At 40.9% G+C, this 21856-nt stretch overlaps 1 protein-coding gene across 1 annotated transcript in view; it reads left to right on the forward strand.

Moving 5' to 3' along the window:
- The window catches only part of LOC136875003 (suppressor of lurcher protein 1), a 1553195-nt gene that overhangs the window by 486327 nt on the left and 1045012 nt on the right, over window positions 1-21856 (forward strand). The window lies entirely within an intron of this gene.

The raw sequence follows: 21856 nt of genomic DNA on the forward strand, positions 1-21856 counted from the left end.
GGCTCAAATCTCTCAATACCTGGACTCGCTCGCTCTATCAATGAATCTGGGTGAATTACTGGTCACGACTTGGTCATAATTATACACTTCTACGTCTGCAGAAACAAATGCCTGAATATGATCTAATAAAAGTACCTATCTGTAAACTAACCTCCTATGCCCAACTGAGTTCAATCAGACCCTTACACAAACATGTACTTCAAAATAACGCAATCAAAATGAACAATAAATTCGCTAACAAGGACTCTACAAATAACATCTACCTTAAAGTACGGGGTTCGAGTTTGAGGCCTAGCTCTATATTACAAGGGAAATTCTCCTATTAACACAAATATGCTGACTGACGGTCCCCATATTCCTATCTAAATTTAAATGACATGCTTGAAACAGAATTGGAAAGCTCTGACCTTAAAATAGAAGGCATAGCGGAGCGGCCATCCCTGTGGACCACTGGATCTACCACATTCTGATAGACTGCCGGGCTTGCATCAGATACTGTTGACCATTTGGAGACATTTTTGCTGGTGTGGCGTCTTCGTACAGCTCCCTCTGGAGTCGGAAGGTGTCCTCTTCGATGTTGTGCTGGTCAAGTGCTCCCAATGTTCCTGGCTCGATGCCCGTTGTTGTGTTGGCTTCAGCTCCTGGTTGTGGCTTCTTTGGAATGATGCTGTCAAACACTCGTTCTGACTTGATGCTGGGGTAACTGAAAATAAATTCATATATTACAGACTGTCCAAACTTGATGCCTGTCTTCACTACTAGCGTGTCTCACACGTTACACTGATCAAGTCTCGTTCAGAGTTTTAACCTGGTACACAAGAGTTTCTTTACTACTCTCCGTCACTGTTCTCTCACCCTATCACACGGACAACATATAGTTTTAGAATTCCTAACCTGAGCCAATATTAATACTAGCCTTTCGTCCGTCATACTTTGACCTCACAGAAATATGAAGCTCCTAGTTCATTAGTCTCTTATAAGCAGTACCTCATCTCCCCATAGCATAATCTCACAGGTAAAATCTTCAATTCATCTGGATATTCAAGTTGATTACTTACATCTTTGCAGAAATAGCAGTACAGGTCGTCGTTGTAGCTTGAAGACAAAGCGTTGTTCTCAGTACCAACACGCCGTATGACGATTCGTTCCTGCAGCCTCTCGGTCTACGAATGACTCTGATATGCCCTGGCGGCCTTAATTTATAATTCCGGGTGGCGTCATCAAGCCACTTGGCTGCGTGCAATCTTAGCGTGCCCGGGAAAATTTTCCCGCATTAATTATCATGAGCGCAACTTAGCGAATGCATTAATTAATGCAGCCCTAATGCCTATCAAAATAAAGCAGATATAATACAGGTTGCAATTCTTGTCTCAAATCCAATGCAACACTTCTGTAACCAAAGATATTAATTTATTTCATTCTTCCCTCCTAGAATAAGTTTAGCCGGGAACTGGAACGCGTCCCCAAGCTTCATCAAGAGGCTTCGCTTTGGACATAACTCCTTCTAATGGGTTCTGGAGATTTCTCATAATGACGCTCGCATTCACTTCACATAAGAACGCTTCTTCTGGACCCCTTTATGACATATACTGTAAGACATCGGCTTCGTGGGTGGCCTAGTATTATTCCAATATCCAATACTCAAATTGATATAATTGCACCAATGAACAGAATGGTTCATTATATTATATTATATTATATTATATTATATTATATTATATTATATTATATTATATTATATTATATTATATTATATTATATTATATTATATTATATTATATTATATTATATTATATTATATTATATTATATTATATTATATTATATTATATTATATTATATTATATTATATTATATTATATTATATTATATTATATCATATTATATTATTAATATTTATTAATATGCCCCTTCCCAGGGGTCCTAGTGGCGTCTTCACCCCATAGTATTTTTTCCAGATAGTTGATAATATGTGTACGCCTCTCACCCCAAAGTGGGCCGAACTTGTACTATTCACCTCAGCAAACCCTATAATATGGATTCGACAATATTTTCGATTATATTTATATATCACTAGCCCCTCGCCCTCCCGCCCTAAAGTGAGCTGCAGTTAGACTTTAAAAAATTCCAGAGTGTCACTATTCATCTCAGCGACTCCGAAATCTAGGGATTCGACACTATTTTCGATTATTTATATATATCACTTCCCCCCCTCACTCCCCAGCCCAAAGGGGGCTGAGGTTGGACTTTAAAAATATCCGGGGTGTTGCCGTTCATATCAGCGACACCGAATTCAACGGATTCGACACTATTTTCTATTATTTTTATATATCACTCCCCCCTCACACCCCATATCGAAAGGGGCTGAACTTGGACTTTGAAAAAATCCGCAGTGTCACTGCTTATCTCAGCGAACCCGAAAACTAAGTAATTGACACTATTTTCGATAAATTTTATATATAACCCCTCTGACCCCCACCCCTAAGAGTGCTAGTGATGGGTTATCGCCACAGTGCTCATCTCCAGATAGGAAGTTATATGTGTACAAAGTTTCGTTAATTTTGTTCCAGTGGTTTAGGAGGAGATGTGTCATTTACATACATACATACATACATACATACATACATACATACATACATACATACACTCATTTATATATATATGTGCATAAGAGCAAATAATGGATATAAATGTTCCTTTTTTCTTGATATTATTCTTTAAAATACTGCTCATCTCTTCTTGCAATATTTCGCTTTTTCGCTCCTGTAAAACTTTGTAATTGGTCCTTCGCGATAACAAAGGAAAGGTGGCAATTTTTAATATTAAAAGTAAATTATGTCATATTTGTCTCAAACCGTCCTCATTGTGGTTCCCGGATAGTTACGTTTATGCGCATTTCTTCTGATAGCTGATAGCTGCTGACAGGGTTTGAACTCACTATCTCCCGAATGCAAACTCACAGGTGCGCGACCCTAACCTCACGGCCAACATTTATTCAATGTTCCTCCTTTTTATGATCACAATTTACACTCTTATGACACTGTAGGCGGCCTCCATGGCTCAGGGGAAGCGCACTGGCCTCTCACCGCTTAGTTCCGTGGTTCAAATCTGGGTCATTCCATGTGAGATTTATGTTGGACAAAGCGGAGGTCCGACAAGTGTTTTTTCGGGTACGGTACTCCGATTTTTCCTGTCATCTTTCATTCCAGCAACATTCTGCAATATCATTTCATCTGTCAGTCATTAATCATTGCTCCAGAGGAGTCCGACATATTTGGCAGCCGGTTTAATTACTATCCTTACCACTAGATGGAGGCTTCATTCCATTCAAGACCCGACCAAATGGCTGGAAACAGGCTGAAGATTTTCTTTTTAATGACACAGTATGTGACTGCTGACGAAACTGAAATTCAGATTTACACTAACCGCAAATATATTATAACAATATTAACCGAACAGAAAAAGGAAGGTAAGAATACGATCCTTTACCCACTTACTAAAAGATTCAAGAATTAGTAGTTATAACATTGGATTATTTCTCAACCACCAATTTGGGGTTAAACTCGCAGTTCAATTTCACTCCACTAGAAACCCTGGTCTTAACTCAGCCACAGTTCTTTAGTCTAGGAAATAAACTCCGCCTTCACCAACTTACAAGTCACAATGTATCCTCTCGGTAGGTTGCCCGCCCCAACCCCTCAGTGTCGTGAACGAAAACTTTGGTGGTGGCAATAGTCGCTACGGGTGACATTTAATGACACTTCTGAAGTAAAGTCCTCATGCTGTTCATAAGGATGATAACCTAACTGATTCGTACGTTATAAGAATATAAACTATTGAAGTGGCAATATTATTTCTATGTTTCATGCAAATAAAATATTAAAGTAACAAGAAAAAATTAATTTGGTGGCACAAAAGGCCACCCTTGCTCCTGCTAGGGTTATGTCCCCGTAATTTTCTGTGCGGACATTATCAGGAATTTGTAGGTTTTTGAAAGTTTGTCTAGATTTTCCGCGGCAAATGTTTACTTTGTCACAAGATATCAGTTTTTCCGTTGATCGACACAATTGTCAATGTAGGTCATCATGCATTTATACTTTAATACACCTAAGTTAAGGTATGCACGCACCGATCTTGATTGCTGCAGTCGCTTAAGTGCGGCCGGTATCCAATAATCGGGAGATAGTCGGTTCGAGCCCAACTGTTGGCAGTCCTGAAGATGGTTTTTCGTGGTTTCCCATTTTCACACCGGGGCTATACCTTAATTAAGGCCACGGCCGCTTCCTTCACACTATCCCATCGTCGCCATTAGACCTATTTGTGTCGGTGCGACGTAAAGCCTCTAGCGAAATAAAAACGTCAGTCTCTGTGGTGTAGTGGTTAGTGTGATTAGCTGCCATTCTCGGAGGCTCGGGTTCGATTCCCGCTTCTGCCACTCAGCCTCCGGAGGTCAAGTGAGAAAGAGGTGGGTTTGATTCCCACCTCAGCCATTTTGGAAGTGCTTTTCCGTGGTTTCCCGCTTCTCATCCAGACAAATGCCAGAATGGTACCTAACTTAAGGCAATGACCACTTACTTCCCTGTTACTTGCCTATTACTTCCATTATTCCCATTCTTCCCAGTTGTATCCCCCAACCTAGAGACTGAAGCTCCAGGACACTGCCCTTGAGGTGGTAGAGATGGGATCCTTCGCTGAGTCCGAGGGAGAAACCAACCCTCAAGGATAAACAGGTAAGGAAGAAGAAAAAGTTAAAATAACAACGAGGTGAGATATTGAATTAAAAATGAGAATCCACAGCCTGTTTCCAGTCAGTGACTGGGTCAGGAATGGAATTAATGAAGCCCCATCTAGCGGCGAGGATAGGAATTGTATCGGCTGCCGAAGTCTGTCACACTCCTCTAGGGCAATGATTAATGAATGATAGATGAAATGAAATTTTACTGGAGAGTGTTGCTGGAATAAATTATGACAGGGAAAACCGGAGTACCCGGAGAAATATGTCCCTCCTCCGCTTTGTCCAGCACAAATCTCACATGGAGTGACCCGGATTTGAACCACAGAACCCAGCGGTGGGAGGGAGCCACGGAGGGTCTATACGAGATATTGAATTATTTCAGAGTCTGGGTCGGGGAATACTTCTGGGGAGGGTACCTTACCTGCTATGCTGAACAGGGGCCTTGCGAGGGGATGGAAAGATGGAAAGGGATAGACCAGGAAGTGGCCGCAGCCTTAAGTTAAGTACTATCCCGGTATTTGCCTGGAGGGGAAGTGGGGAACCACGGGTAACCACTTCCAGGATGGCTGAGGTGGGAATCGAACCCACCTCTAATCAGCTGACCTCCCGAGGCTGGGTGAACGCCGTTCCAGCCCTCGTACCACTTTTCAAATTTCGTGGCAGAGCCGGGAATCGAACCGAGCCTCCAGGGGTGGCAGCTAATCACACTAACCACTACACCACAGAGACGGACAGGACCAACACTGTAAGGCTCGTATATAGAGTTCACATTGCTTACAATCACTCTGTATACAAACAATTGCTTGTTTACAATACAGTAGATGTCACTGCCTACGGTCTGTTTTGAGCCTGGGGTTAGGTATGTCATTTCCGGTGAAGACTTGCAATAGTGTATAGAGTGCAGTACCAGCTAGTGTTTATGTTTCATAAGCAATGCAGTTTGACCGAGCCAGAAATTGTAGTATTGACTCAGGGTGGACACACACAAGCAGCAGTATAATTCGTCGTAGGGGTTACGCAAATTTCAGAGTCAGAACGCGAAAATCGTACCGTGAGAGCAATGATATGAGTGACAGACCAAGGGTGACAACACCGGGTCACGAAAGGTGTATCGACGTTACAGCGCAGAGGAGACCAACTTAGACTGCTTAACAATTATGAGATGAGTTTTGAGGACATCCTGGGTCCTCGTATCAATACAAACTGTACGCAATCGGCTGCATAGTGCTCAACTAAGATCATTTTGACTGATTCAGCGTATTCCATTAGAGAATCCTTATCATTTTGACAGGAGATTATGGGCAATCCAACGACTTAATTGGGGTTGGATGAATGGCATAATATAATATTTTCAGGTGAAACACGGAAATCCCTTAGGCCAGATACACCACGGCAAAGTGATCGCAGACTTGAACGATGTGATGCACAGTATCAGCATGTTCAATAGATTTGAAGGTTGCGGTGTAAGCTTTTGAGGTAGGATTGTGTATGGCCGTCGTACACCATTGATACCAACACGAGGGACGTTATATATTCAGAAGTAAACTGATGCAATTGCTCGATCATTTTAACCTTTAGGGATGAATTCATTGTCATAGAAGACAATGCCCGCCCTCATCGAGGAGCTTCAGCGAGAACATGAGATAGGTGGATGTCAGCTGTTTGATGTGGCCAGCTAATTGACCGGACATGAAGTGCATTGAGCTTGTGTGGGTCAGATTTAAAACTGCTGTTTTCGATCGTCCAAGACTTCCGCAGGAACTCTCAGGTCTCATTAGAGCTGACCACATTGAATGGGACCTCCTTCCCCAAGATGATCGCAAGCATGTATGATGACCAACCGTCCCGCAATTTTAATTTTTTTAAATTTCCCACCTGGGACGTCATTTGTCCCTCAATTGTCTCGTTTTCTATCTGAGCGAGTTTTCATGTTATTTGGCCCATTATAACCCCTAATGTTTATGTAAACCTCATAGCATTACTGTCGTCCAGGTAGACTATACTTGTTACTCGCTTCAGTAGGTTTGCATTCTAACCTATTACTGTATAAACATCCGGACCCTATTGATCGGTAAGAATCAGTAATCGAAATAAAATTTTGTTCCCGAGGTGATGTACAATACCGGGCTAGTTGGCCGTGCGGTTAGAGACAAGTAGCTAAGAATGGATTGTGTCAAGAGGCAAATACTCGATTTGATCAATTAGCTAAACAAAGTATGTTTCTGAATATTAGCAGCAGTATAATGTACAACAAGCTGAAGTTCAAAATAACATTGTGAAAACAGCCCCTGTCCCTTAATACTGTAGATCCAATGGTATTGAGTGTTATGAACGAAATCTTGTGGAAAGCAATGGTTGATTCTGCAGGTAAAAGTACGATTCCAAGGTACAGGATGAACAATTATGGGAAGGAAATACAAAGGAAAGTGCAAAAGAGCTCTGGTCAATATCATGCTTCCAAGAAGTGAAAATGCTTTCCTGAAAGTTCGGTCAAATTTTCTTGTTGTTTCGGATGATGTTTGAGAATTAGTTGGACAATTGTGGTTCAACAATTTCTGAGCTGGAGGCTATTGTGAGATAACGTGATTTCATTGTAACTCGTGACAACATATGAATGCAAGAAAGAGAGAAGTAAATATTCCGCAAATTACGCATACTAATTCACAGTATATTGCATGGAGTACTGGAATCCCTCTCTGGTAGTGTATCTAAGTTTTACTACACACCGCAAAAAATTTGGAATATCAAATATACAAAGCAATAAAACGTTTTTTGTAACACAGAGACACTCAACCAGGCCATGTAAACTTCTACAAACTCAAATATTTTTATTCCATTGCATCCAACGCAAATAAACAATAACAATTATTGATGTTTATTTTTTATTAGAGATTGTCCCTTTTTCGCTTTTCGCAAGCACCATGTTCGCATTCTCCCTTCGCTGGTACAGTACGGTGAGGTACCATTACGCCACCAATACAAATGAGCTCCACGCTTAACGAATCCTAATACGGAAAAAAGGAAAATAGATTCATATATGAGAAAGAGGAACTCAAGCATACAGAGCTGCAGGTGAACAGCAAGGATAACCTGATAGAACGACTATAGTCAGTGTTGCCAACTCATAAATCGTTTCCCCGCTAAATTTTAGTTGAAAATCCGCTACATTTCGAACTGAAGCAAAATAGCATATTCCAGCTGTTTTAATAAAGGAGATTAAGGCAACACTCACCAGGTTCAGAACAGAAGTTCATCATATTCTGCTCTACGCACTATTTCTCTGATGCAGATGTGCTTAGTTGAGGTCCTGTTGTTTCATATGAAGCTACACAGTACTATTCTTTTTCAAAGAATATGCTCCCAGTTCACAACAGCAAAGACCATACGGAAATTTTCAAATCTATTTCGAAAGTTATTTTCACTTTCATTACTCTTTTCATTGTTTTTGATAAGTGCGGAAGGAATTGATGTCAAACAATTTCGCATTTATATTGCACTGCCAATAGCGCACTGCCAGTATTTGAGATCACTGGGAAGCTCAACTAACTAGTCTTTTAAAGTTTAATTATTCAATCACTCTTTACGAAATATATGACTACTTTTTAACCTTTTCTTTTGACGTATTTACGTACCAAATAGAACCTGATATCAAAAGAAACACGTTATCAAACACCCGGCTCATCAAGGGTACAGTATCGATTGTATTGAAATACTGACTGAGGCTGTGAGCTAGAGCTGGTCTACAGTAGAAAACGAGTGGTAGTATGCAGCATAAGTTCAATACAACAAGAATAAGTACACTATTATGCCGTACTAAGTTCTATATTATTATTATTATTTTTCTCCTGGTGATGAAAGGTGATATTGTTACCGATGAAAATCGCTAAAAGAAGTTCGAAAATCCGTCAAAAAATCCTCAGTCCGCTAAATGGAAAATTTACCCGCTGTTGCATTTTAAAATCCGCCAGATTTGGCGGAAAATCCGCTGAGTTGGCAACACTGACTATAGTGTTGTGACAAAATGAGTCTGAAAAGGTGGAAAGTATTAAGAATGAAAGAAAAGAGGAGGATAGGTTACCTGGGAATATAATGGACTCAGTTATGGAAGGTAAGACGGGCAGAGAGAGACCAAGACGACGATGGTTAGACTCAGTTTCTAAGGATTTAAAGGTAAGAGGTATAGAACTGAATGAGTCCACAGCACTAGTTGCAAACAGACTATTGTGGCGACGTTTAGTAAATTCACAGAGGCTTGCAGACTGAACGCTGAAAGGCATAACAGTCTATATTGATGATGTATGTATATCTTTTGGACATAAAGGATTTTCAGTCAGGAAGGAAGTATCATGTCTTCATATTCAAAAAGTTATGTTCTGCAAAGCATCAGACGTCGCATTATACCCCAATTAAAGCCATCATATCAATTCCCTATTTCTAGTAATAAATTCCTACGGTTAGTTAGTCTGGCTCACTGATGAAATGTTGATTACTTAGTATACGGAGTAAATGCATGTTTGAATACTGAGACGTAAAAGCAAGCTGGCAGTTCCGCATTTTGCCAGAACACAGAGAATGGAGTCGTATAGTGGATCTATAGAAGCCAATGTTGACAGAAAAGCAGCTGTATAAACTCGAGCTGAGTGGTTCTGCACGCTTGCTATCTAATGCCTTATTTGTATTCGTCAGATCGTTTTACTAGCTTCCTTGTGTAAGCGGTTTACGTGATGACGTGACACTTCTCTTCCGCCTGACGTCTTCTCCATCTTGGCAAGCGAACGCTAATCATTCGGCAATATATTTACGCCTTCGGAGTACAGAAGAGAAACTAAAGCCCTCAGGCATCATTACACTGAAATAGTTTCATCGCCTTGCACTCGAGAAACCTCAAAGTAAAGGCTGCTATTTATTAACGAGGACAAAGACAAAAGTCACCTCCGTACAGGCCATGAAGCCCCTTGGAGGAGTGGAAGGTAAAGGCTTCCGCCATTGTTAACCGCGGCACGTGATGGGGTAGACTGGTTAGTTCTACGCCCGGCCGCCCTGTCCCCCAGGAATTAACCTGGTACTCATTTTGGTGTAGGCTGAGTGAACCTCAAGGCCGTATGCAACTCCGGAAGTGGAAATCTCGCTTCTTAAATTATTTCGACTTTCTGACGGGGATTCAAACCCACGTCCTTCCCGACGAACGGAGCACGCCTTTACCGCCTCGCCCAGGCAGCCCCTTTATTAACGAGGAACGTTTGATAAATACCTAACAGACATTGGTAAATGATATAATTATAATTTTATCTACAGACTTAGATTTTTGCCTCAGAACTTCCAAGGTTAGATATAAAAATGTCCATAATGTGTTCAGATCTTTTTTAAAATATGCTTCCTCGGAGGACGTACTTGGACAAAAGGGACGCAGAAACAGTTTTACCAACTACCGTATTGCGCATGCGTGAACTCTGCCATGGTCAAATTTATTATAACCATTGGATATGTGACGCGCTACTTAATCGTATGTACATGTGTGTCTATGAACTGAGTACTTATAGCTCATTTATTACTACGTACTTAGTGTTAATGCAGCATATAAGTCCATTAATGTGGCAAACACTAGTCCAACTACATGGCTGAATGGTCAGCGTTGAGATCTTCGGTTCAGACGGGTCCCGAGTTCGATTCCTGGCTTGGTAGGTGATTTTCATCGCATGTGATTAATTATTCTGCTTCGGGGACTGGGTGTCTGTGTTTGTACCAATTCTCTCCTCTTAATATGGTGACAACACACTACACTACCAACCACCACAGAAACACGCAATAGTGATTACATCCCTCCCCATTGGGCTGGCGTCAGGGAGGGCATCGAGCAGTACAACGGGACTAAATCCACATGCGCGACGCAGTTCGCACTCGCGAACCACAGATGTGCGAAAAACATGGTAGAAGATGAGGTCTGTTCAACAAACACACGTAAACAAAGTTAATTCTGAGCTGATTAATATTATTTTGAATTCAATGATAAATTTATAATTACGTAGTACTTGTAAGGACTGAGTGTAATATTTACTTTTTGAATCAGGTAATTTTTCAGACAATTCTAAATGCCATTATGACAAATAGGAATGTTATTTTATTTTATTTTATTCATAAATTTTGTATGTTGTCTATGCTCCTTTATACGTTGTATAGTTTAGTTATAGCTCATGTATTAGTAGTTAATATTGATGGAAAATACACGCTTTTCACTCTGTTCAAACACGAAATGTCGACCCTGAAAAATTGGCTTCCTTCTTAGCAACAAAAACAACAAAAATCTATTAATATTATTGTACAGTAAAACAAATGACTCTAATCATGCACTTATATACACTAGTTCATCAGCTCTAACAAAATTATGTTTTTTCTTGGAACTTCCTCACAGTGCACAATAGTACAATGTTTAATACATATTACATGTTTTATAGAAATAACACCAATAGTAATACTGTCATTTACTTCTTCCAGAAATCCAGAATTATACGCTGGATAAACTATCCCTGATAGCACGGTTCTCAATTAAAATACGGGAAAGGGAAGTAATGTCGAATAATTCAGCGTCAATTATCTTATTCTTCTTAATCTGGTTATCCTCCAGGGTCGGTTTTTCCCACGGACTAAGCGTGGGATCCCACCTCTACCGCCTCAAGGGCAGTGTCCTGGAGCTTCACACTTTGGGTCGGGGGCTACAACTAGGGAGAATGACCAGTACCTCGCCCAGGCGGCCTCACCTGCTATGCTGAACAGGGGCCTTGCGGTGGGATGGGAAGATTGGATGGGACAGGCAAGGAAGAGGGAAGGAAGCGGCCGTGGCCTTCAGTTAGGTACCATCCCGGCATTTGCCTGGAGGAGAAGTGGGAAACCACGGAAAACCACTTCTAGGATGGCTGAGGTGGGAATATAACCCACCTCTACTCAGTTGACCTCCCGAGGCTGAGTGGACCCCGTTCCAGCCCTCGTACCACTTTTCAAATTTCGTGGCAGAGCCGGGAATCGAACCCGGACCTCCGGCGGTGGCAGCTAATCACGCTAACCACTACACCACAGAGGCAGCGTCAATTTTGGTCAACGAAATTGACTGAATGTCCTTAACGACTGATAGGGCATTTCGGTATGACTTCCCATTGCGTAAACCAACTTATTATCGCCTTCGTTCCCGCCTTCATCACCGTCAATTTCTGTTTCCTTTTCTTGTAGGTGACGGCCGAGGAACACTTCAAAGTTTACTAGAATCACCTCAGTCTCAACTTCTAGATCAATGGCCATGTAATCTTTGGCACTGACATTACCATAGTTTCACTGTTCGAGAGTTCGTAGTAGCAATTAGTATCTCAGCCATCTTAGATCCATTTGGAATACACATGTACTGAAAAGGGTTAGGAAGGATATTTACATATTTTTTACGTTATAGTTGCAAAATTTACTTCCATTTCCACGTCAGACAGGTTCAGCTAAATGCATGTAAACTTATACAGAAATTAAACCATAATTCATAGGACCGGGAAAATGTGCAAAACTGGACAGTTTTCCGGTTCGTAAAGGTTCCGCTAAAGGCAGGTGTTACTGTATTACAATTTCCTACTTCCCAACCAAACATGGCACAACAGATCTGAAGGGCCTTGGCCTACCAAGCGACCCCTTCTCTGCCTGAAGACCTGCATATTATGAGGTGTCGTGAAGTCAGCGCGACGAGTCTTGTTCTCTGATTCCTAGACCGAGCACGCTATCTCACCGTCAAATAGCTCTTCAATTGTAATCACGCAGGCTGAGTAGACTTCGAACCAGCCCTCAGATCCTGGTAAAAATCCGTGACCTGCCCGGGAATTGAACCAGGAGCCTCCGGGTAAGAGGCTATATCTACACCGCGGGGCCGGCTAATTTCTCAGTTCGGAACTCGTGAATACTGATTTTATTATCCATTTTGTGCATTAATAGCACAATAAGTAGGATTATTTCATTGTATCTCATATTTTGTTAATGCATTTTGTAAGTTGTCTTTGCTGTTATATAAAATACTATTGCCACTTGTGCATGAAACTTGGCTCATAGAGTCCTTGAATAAATAAATACATGTTAATAAATAAAATTCGGAGTGTGCATATGAGCCTATTTATAGATTACATGTTTCGTTTATCTTAATGAAAATTTCAAACACGAATAGGACAAATAATAATTGTATAACTTACGAGATTAAAATAGTGGAAGTAGTAATAATTGGGAAACGGAAAGAATTCCAGAAGATTGGCTAACTGCTTTAATACATTCATAACACAAAAAAGGGAACAAGAAGGATGTCAATAATTATAGAGGAATTTCGCTGCTTTCGGTCCCATATAAAATGCTGTCTAAAGCCCTTCAAACAAGGGTTGAAGAAAGACTCGATGAAGAACTGGATTCCGGAAAGGCAGATCATGCGCTGAGCAGATTTTTAATCTCAAGAACATCATAAAGTACAAGATGCTGGGACGAAGCAAATATGTTGTAGTCTTCGTGGATTTTAAGAAGGCCTACGATTCGGTAGATAGAGAAACGTTATTCGGAATATTGGAAGAATTTGGTGTGGATAGTAAAACAAGGAATATCATCAAACAGACACTTACCAACACCAAGTCAAAGGTCAAGTTCATGGGTGAAATATCGGAGTCCTTTGAAGTCAAGACTGGTGTGAGACAAGGGGATGGACTCTCACCAATTCTTTTTAACTGTGTCTTGGAAAAGGTGATAAGGAAGTGGAAAGAAGGAATCCCAGACAAAGAAGCATTCCGTATTGGAAGAGGGGCAGGTGCTATACGGGTAGACTGCCTGGCATATGCTGATGATATCGCAGTCTTTGCCAGTGACATAGAAATAGCAAAGAAAAGAGTGGAACAACTCCATAGCATAACAGAAATGACTGGACTGCAAATATCATACAGTAAGACTGAATTTATGACCAACATCAAAGAGGCTCCCCAAATGTTAAAGCTGAAAGAGGGGAAAGTCAAAAGAGTAAAGAGCTTCAAGTATCTTGGAGAAATAGTTCAAGAGAATGGATCAGAGGAGCTAGCTCTGATAGAACGAGCGAGAAAAATGGAAACAGCGTATCAGCTCACTAGAGGCACCTACAACAAGAAAGCTTTGTCATATGGAGCCAAATTAAGACATCTGGGCACAGTCATCAGACCTGAATGCGTATACGCAGCAGAAACATTGGACATGATTGGAAAGGGAGATCTAGATAACATCAGAAAGAAAGAGGGGAAACTTCTCCGGAAGATCTTGGGCCCGAAAATGAAAGGTGTGGAGAGGAGACTTAGAACCAACAAAGAACTATACCAGAAGACAGAGGAAGTCGTCGTATTGATGAAAAAGCGAAGGCTTCAATTTTATGGACATCTACAGAGAATGGACACCAACCGACTGACAAAAAGGATTTTCAGCTTCTTCAGCCTAAGGAAGACGGAACCAAAATGGTTTCGGGAAGTAAGGACCGACCTGGCCAGGATACGAGTAGAAAAAGAGGACGTACTGGACAGAAACAAATTTAGACAAAAAGTGAAGGAGTTCAAGGGTTTCCAGGAGACTGGGGAAGAACTTGTGAAGAAGAAGAAGTAGTAGTAGAAGAAGAAGAAGAAGAAGAAGTGGACCTACACAGAAGAACAGAAGTCAGTGCAAGGATGAAGAAGTACTGGCAGAATGTGAAGTCAGGACTGGTGAAAAATAACGTAAAGACTGTAAAACGTGGTCCATAGATGGCCGGAACGATAATAAATAAATAAGAGCTTTGTCTGTACATTGCTCAGAATTTAGAAAGGATGGTATTTCTGTATCAGCCGTGTCCACAGTAACAAGGAAATGCATTTTCAATTTTCTGTAATGTATGTGTGTATGTATGTATGTATGTATGTATGTATGTATGTATGTATGTACACGCATCACGAGAAAACAACTGAAGTGAGTTTTATAAAAATCGGTATGTAAAGTCGGAGAATAAGTCGCTACAATCTAGGCTATAAATAATTTAAATCACGCTGAGTGAAATGGCAGTTTAGGGGAAGGCCTATAATTTAAATCTCAAATATTTGTTATTAGTGGTCGCATCTTAATGGAAATCAGTATGCAAAGTCGGTGAATAAGTAACTGTAATCCATGGTATAAATAATTGTATTCACGCTGAGTGAAATGGTAGTTTAGGGGAAGGCTTAACAATAATTAGATCTGAAATATTGACGTTATTAGTGGTCCTATCTCAATGAAAATCGGTATACAAATTTGGGGAATAAGTCGCTATAATCCAGGCCATAAATAATTTTGTTCACGCTGAGTGAAATGGTATTTTAGGGGAAGGCCAATATTTATTTCTCAAATATTCCTGATATTAGTGGTCGTATCGATATAAATACGAGGTACTACATAACTAAAGTTATATAGTATTAAATTTCCGTTCATTTATATCTTACACATTGTTACCATACCGGCTATCATCACAGAGATGTATGCCTACATGAATTTGGATATTTCTTACCAAGTCCATATCAGTGCTAAGTCACAAGAAAATGGGTAAACAGAATTGAATGAAAATCGGTATGTAGTCGGAAAGTAGGAAGTACAGTCTATGCTATATATAATTTTGTAAGACGCCCTAATATCACAAAGTCGAAAGAAAACTAAATGTGAACGCCTACAATATAGAAAGCTCATAAAATTGATCAACAACAACATTATATTCACCATTGTTTGTTGTGATGTGCTTTGTGTCTTCTGTTGCTACTCATCTCCGATAGATAGGATTACTGCTGCGTACCGAGCACTTTTTCACCTTACGTTGCCCAGACACAGATAGGTCTTATGGCGACAATGGTGTAAAAGAGGGCTAGGAGTGTGAAGGAAGCGGCCTTGGCCTTAATTAAGGTGCAGGCAAAGCATTTGCTGGGTGTGGAAACTGGAAACCACGGAATACCATATTCAGGGCTGCTGGCAGTGGGGTTCGAATCCACTATTTCCTGTATGCAAGCTCTCAGCTGCGCGCCCCTAACCACACGGTCAACTGGCCCGGTCGTACCGAGTGTAACAGCCTGTCTGAATATTGGCGGGAAGTAGCTGGGAGTTAGATAACTTTCTTCTCTAGCATGCCATTTCTCTGGTTCGTAAATTTTCTGATACTACTGGTACGTAACACACTGGTTCTTCAAAGCATTCAAACTATTCAATCCCTACCCTGTTGCACTGATTGGAATGTGCAGAGTGCATATTTAACGGAATAATGGTAGAGGAATGTACACGGGTGTCTGCGGCCTGGTCATTCGAGCTCTGGAACTTTGAACTGTTAGATGGGCACCATAGTACTGTTCGTTAAAAGTGAGAAAATGTGCGGTTTTTCATTTGATCGAGTATTTTATATATAACATTGCTTTTTTTCCTATTTGCTTTACATCGCACTGACACAGACAGGTCTTATCGCGACTATGGGATAGGAAAGGCCTTAGAATGTGAAGGAAGCGGCCGTGGCCTTAATTAAGGTACAGCGCCAGCGTTTGCCTGGTGTGAAAATGGGAAACCACGGAAAACCATTTTCAGGGCTGCCGACAGTGGGGTTCGAACAACATTGCGTTTAATCGCTACTTTCCTACTGACGTTTTTGTAATGAACTATGTTGACTTCAGTTAGGAAAACCACAAAGTCAGTCTTTCTGAAAATTCCGTACCGAAGCGCGGTTACGTCAGCTAGTCCATATATATAAAATAAGAGTTTTGTCTGTACATTGATCAGAATTTGAAAAGAATGGTATTTCTCTATCGGTCATATCCACTGTAACAAGGAAATGCACTTTTTACTTTTCCGTAATTTCTGTCTGTCTGTCTGTCTGTCTGTCTGTCTGTCTGTCTGTCTGTCTGTCTGTCTGTCTGTCTGTCTGTCTGTCTGTCTGTCTGTCTGTCTGTCTGTCTGTCTGTCCGTCTGTCTGTCTGTACACGCATCACGTGAAAATGGCTGAAGAGAATTTAATGAAAATCGGTATGTAAAGTCGGGGTATGAACCACTACAATCTAGAATATAAATCATTTCATTCACGCTGAGTGAAATGGTAGTTTAGGGGAAGGCCTTCAATTTAATTCTCAAATATTTATATTATTAGTGGTCCTATCGATAAATACTACATAACTAAAGTTATATAGAATAAGAAACCGATCAGTTATGCTTTATTCATTTTTACCGACCGACTATGATAAGAGTGGTATTTCAGATTCGGAAGAAAACTAAATGTGAAGGCCTACAATATCGAAATTTCATAACATTGAGCAACAATAACATTACATTGACCATTGTTTGTTGTGATGTTCTTTGTCTCTTATGCTTCCACTCAATTCCGGTAGATGGGATTACTGTTGCGAACCGATTATAACAGCCTGACTGAATATTGGCGGGAAATGGCTGGGGAGTTAGAAAACTTTCTTCTTTAGCATGCCACTCCTTTCCTCTGGTTCATACATTTTCTGATACTGATGGTACGTAACATATTGGTTCTTCATAATATTCCAGCTATGCGATCCCTATTCTGACGCGCTGTTAAGGCACAGGTTCACTTAGTATAGTAGTAGTAGTAGTAGTAGTAGTAGTAGTAGTAGTAGTAGTAGTAGTAGTAGTAGTAGTAGTATGACCTGTTCTAGAATTACAGTTTATGCCTACTCCAAACTATAGCACCACAATTCACTAAATAACTCAAAATTCAACCCTGAAAAGAGCCGCTTCATAAAAATTTCTTCATCTTCATTTTTATTCAAATCTAGATTCATTTTATTCCAGATTAGCAGTAAAGAGAGGGTTTCCGCTCGGGCTTGGAGGAAAAATTTGCCCTCAAGTCAGATTTTTCCGCCGCCAGAGTAGTGAATGGAGATTTTCCTACTCATCGGGTACTCCTAGGAAAACCGGGCGAGTTGGATGTGCGGTTAGGAACGTGCAGCTGTGAGCTCGCATCCGGGAGATAGAGGGTTCGAACTCCACTGCCGGCAGCCCTTAATATGGATTTCCGTGGTTTCCCATTTTCTTACCAGGCAAATGCTGGGGCTGTACCTTAATGTGGGCCACGGCCGCTTCCTTCCCATTCCTAGACCTTTCCTGTCCCATCCTCGCCATAAGACCTAACTGTGTCGGTGCGACGTAAAGCAAGTAGCAAATCCTAGGAAACAGATTAGTAAAAGGGGAATGTTTTTGCCCTGGGACTTTCTACTATTCAACTCCCACAGCCGAAAATAGACGAAGAATGTTCACGGATCACGGCTGTCTGCGGCTTGGTCATTCCAACTGTAGAACTTTGGACTGTCAGATTAGCAGCGTAGTACTGTTCGTTAAAAGAGAGAAAATATGTGGTTTTTCATTTTATCGAATATTTCATATGTAGGCATTGTTTATAATCGCGCCATTCCTACTGACGTCATTGTAATGACCTATGTTCATTTCAGGTGGGAAAACCACCAAGAGAGTCTTTCTGAGGATGTATAAAGGCAGGTGGAGAGTGAGTGTCTGACATTATAATGAAAACCCCCCAACCTGGTTCTGACTGATGGTAGGCAAGCGGGCCTACCTTTACAATGAGAATTCCCTAACCCAGTCTTCATATTAGAAGATACATTTCTGGGGTAACGTTAAGGGCTATGCAATTTAATACAATCTTGCTCACAGCGTATACACTACCTAACTTAGAATTCTATATATAATGTAGAATTCCGTTACGAAGCACGGGTTCATCAGCTGGTAATCTGTATATTAAATGAGTTTACTAAAAATAACTTTGGCAAATACGCCCGACCCGTTCTACTGGATCGATTTGCTTTATTTCTGGTTTATTCCCTCCGGAATTACGTGCCAGTGAATAATGAGACATTGATAGGTCTGTAACTTCACTCAACTTTGAGTAATCCTAACATCGAATCATTACGTCATGATCACTCCAACAATCACATGCGAAGTCTTATCCTAGCCCGAAATACATTATGTACTTTGCGGGTTGCTAAGCGACTATCACTTTCATTAATATTCTGACATAATTATGTGATTTTCATTCTCAGTATTGTCACTGCCGGCAGCTATGCTTCATTACTGCCTGCCAAGTCAGAGAGTGTACATTTCCTCTGATCATGGAATAATACCATTGTCTGCTACATAGTCTTTGATTCTCTTACCTTCCCAAGTTTCTGTATATACTCAGAAAATGGCAGAACGTTCCTAATAAGTTAATTGCTGTTAAGAGAAAACAGACCGGGTGAGTTGGCCGTGCGGTTAGGAGCGCGCAGCTGTGAGCTTGCATCCGGGAGATAGTGGGTTCGAATCCCACTGTCGGCAGCCCTGAATATCGTTTTCCGTGGTTTCCCATTTTCACACCAGGCAAATGCTGGGGCTGTACCTTAATTACGGCCACGGCCGCATCCTTCCAACTCCTAGGCCTTTCCTATCCCATTGTCGCCATAAGACTTATCTGTGTCGGTGCGACGTAAAGCGCCTAGCAAAAAGAAAAAGAGAAGATAGTCGAGAACTCAGAGATGGGAACGTATCAAGCCTTCTGTATTCTCTCTTTTCCTAACGCGTTTCCTACACCTGTGGTGTCGCGGGTGCGAACTGTGTCGCACATGTGGATTTGGCCCTGTTTTATGGCAGGATGCCCTCCTGACGCCAACCCTGTATAAAGGGATGCATTATCTGCGCACTTTTTATCGATAGGTTTGATTACGGGTTTGAGGAGTAAAGACTGAGCAATTCCGGTTCCGTTAGTACTGCCAACTGAATGGAAATGAAATCTGAATTGAATCGATAATATGATCGATCGATATGAATTTTGCTAAACCTTTGTTATCTTAGCCAACAACTGTGCCACACACACATTATATAACATTTCACGATGCGAATCTTATTCCTAGAGTGAATTCTATAGTTTGGCTTTGCTGTGTAAATAACAACAGTACTAGTACGTAAAGTGTACGGCAGATGTCGCACAGCGATGCATAAGCGATTCATAGTTTATATTTCAAAGGTTGCCAGCACGAATCTCGAAGATTGCCGAGGTCGACCATTTCAGCACTAGGGTGTAAATCTATCCAGAAAAGGTGCGCAGATAATAATTACTGTTGCGTGTTTCTGTGGTGGTTGGTAGTGTAGTATGTTGTCTGAATATGAAGACAGTGTTGGGACGGACAAAAACACCCAATCCCCGAGCCATACGTATTAGTCAGAAGCGATTAAAATCCACGACCCGGCGGGAATCGAACTCGGGACCCTCTGAACCGAAGGCTAGTACGATGACCATTCAGCCAAGGAGTAGGACAGTATCAAGCTTAAGGTAGGATCAGTAAAGAAACCGCAGGCACAAACTCTTGAAAAAAATGGGTGTCTACATACCCGAACCAGTATTTAGTCACGGCCAATTGTATATTACACCAACTCTGGCAAGAAGGTTTGAAAATGTAAAGATCGGGATACGCTCAAATGGTCCACGCACAGAGAATCGTACGAGTATATGAAAAGAAAAAAAAGTGTTGTAAACTGCATTACGAATGAATCAATTATTATGTACCGTTATTAAATGTTCATAGAACTATTGATAATAGCAGACTAAACAATATGACTATGACAGGAATATCAATACCAGTTATCAAATCTGTTTATAACAAATGCTGCGGATCAGAACATGTCCACTAGTAATAATGTAAACAAAAACTTGTGTATAGTTACGTAATATTAATCTCAAACCCATCCTACAACAGCCCCGAAGAGCCGTGGCCTACCAAGCGATAGCTTCTTTGCCCGAAGGCCTACAGGTTACGAATGTGTTTTGTGGTCAGCATGACGAATCTTCTCGAACGTTATTCTTGCCTTTCTAGACCGGTGCCACCCTCTCACCTTAGGTAGCTCCTCAATTGCAATCACGTAGGCTGAGTGCCCTCATATGCAGGTAAAATTCCCTGACCTGGCCACAAATCGAACGCGGGGCCTCCGGATAAAAGGTATGCACGTTACCCCTACACCGCAGGGTTGACGATTACGTAATACACTGTGGTCGCGGACAACGTAAACCGTATATACTAGCAGTTTCCCGCTGGCTCCGCCCGCAATATATGGTGTTGTTCGTTACTATCCTCACGGATGTATTTGCAAAGCTTCGAGTTAATGATATAAAGCACATGATCCGCTGTGGTAGTAGAATATAATATTATGTCAACAAAACTCTTGAAGATAAATCACACAAAGAAATTGAATTAAACGTTCCTTGGAACAACACTACGCGCTGAACTGTTAAAAAGTCCTTCAAAGATCTTCGTCATGGAGACAAATGTACTCATAACTTTTCTCAGAATCTACGAATTTAAGTAGTTATTAACTCAAAAGAAAGTGCTTGATCCTTTGAGTGTTTTTAAACCAAAATGAACTGGGTACCTCAATTATAACGAAAGATATGATTGTTTCAATGAGAAAAATGTTGAAGAAATGAGACGTCAAATTGAATGTGCACTCATAACTTTCCTCACAATCAACCAATCTGAATAGTTAAGAGCTTAAATGAAAGAGCTTGATCCACTAAGTGTTCTTAGGCCAAAATGAACTCCGTACCTCAATTAGAACCAAATATATGATTGCTTCAAAGAGACAAACAATTGAAACAATCAAATAATTTGAGGAAGGCGGAAGTTAAGTGATTTATAGTACCTGATGACAAATCTGTACATGAATACCTTTCATTTTACAAAAAATGAAGGAAATCGACCGGATATAAATTTTATTAATATATAGATAAGCGTTGGAGGGTTGGTAATACTGACGTCTAATTTGAAGAAACTAATTCTATATCCCGCGCCTTTGTCACTTTATCAACTGGTGAAATTGCCAATCACATCACTTCGCGGGCGAATCCAAATGGGCTTATACCGGCCGCCATAGAGTAGGTGCTATGCCTCGATCATATTAGCTTAGAGGTCCGTGTTCAAATCCCTCCCATGGCGAAGTGTTTTCTTGGATTGGTGCCCTAAAGCCGGTCTTAAGTCACGTACAAATGTAGCAACACCGCCTTGCAAGGCCCATCTGAATTCGCCCACGAAGCGATCTAATTAGCTAACTTCAGCAGCTGAATAAATGG

Source organism: Anabrus simplex, chromosome 5, assembly GCF_040414725.1.
Source record: "Anabrus simplex isolate iqAnaSimp1 chromosome 5, ASM4041472v1, whole genome shotgun sequence".
In the NCBI taxonomy this organism is placed as follows: Eukaryota; Metazoa; Arthropoda; class Insecta; order Orthoptera; family Tettigoniidae; genus Anabrus; species Anabrus simplex.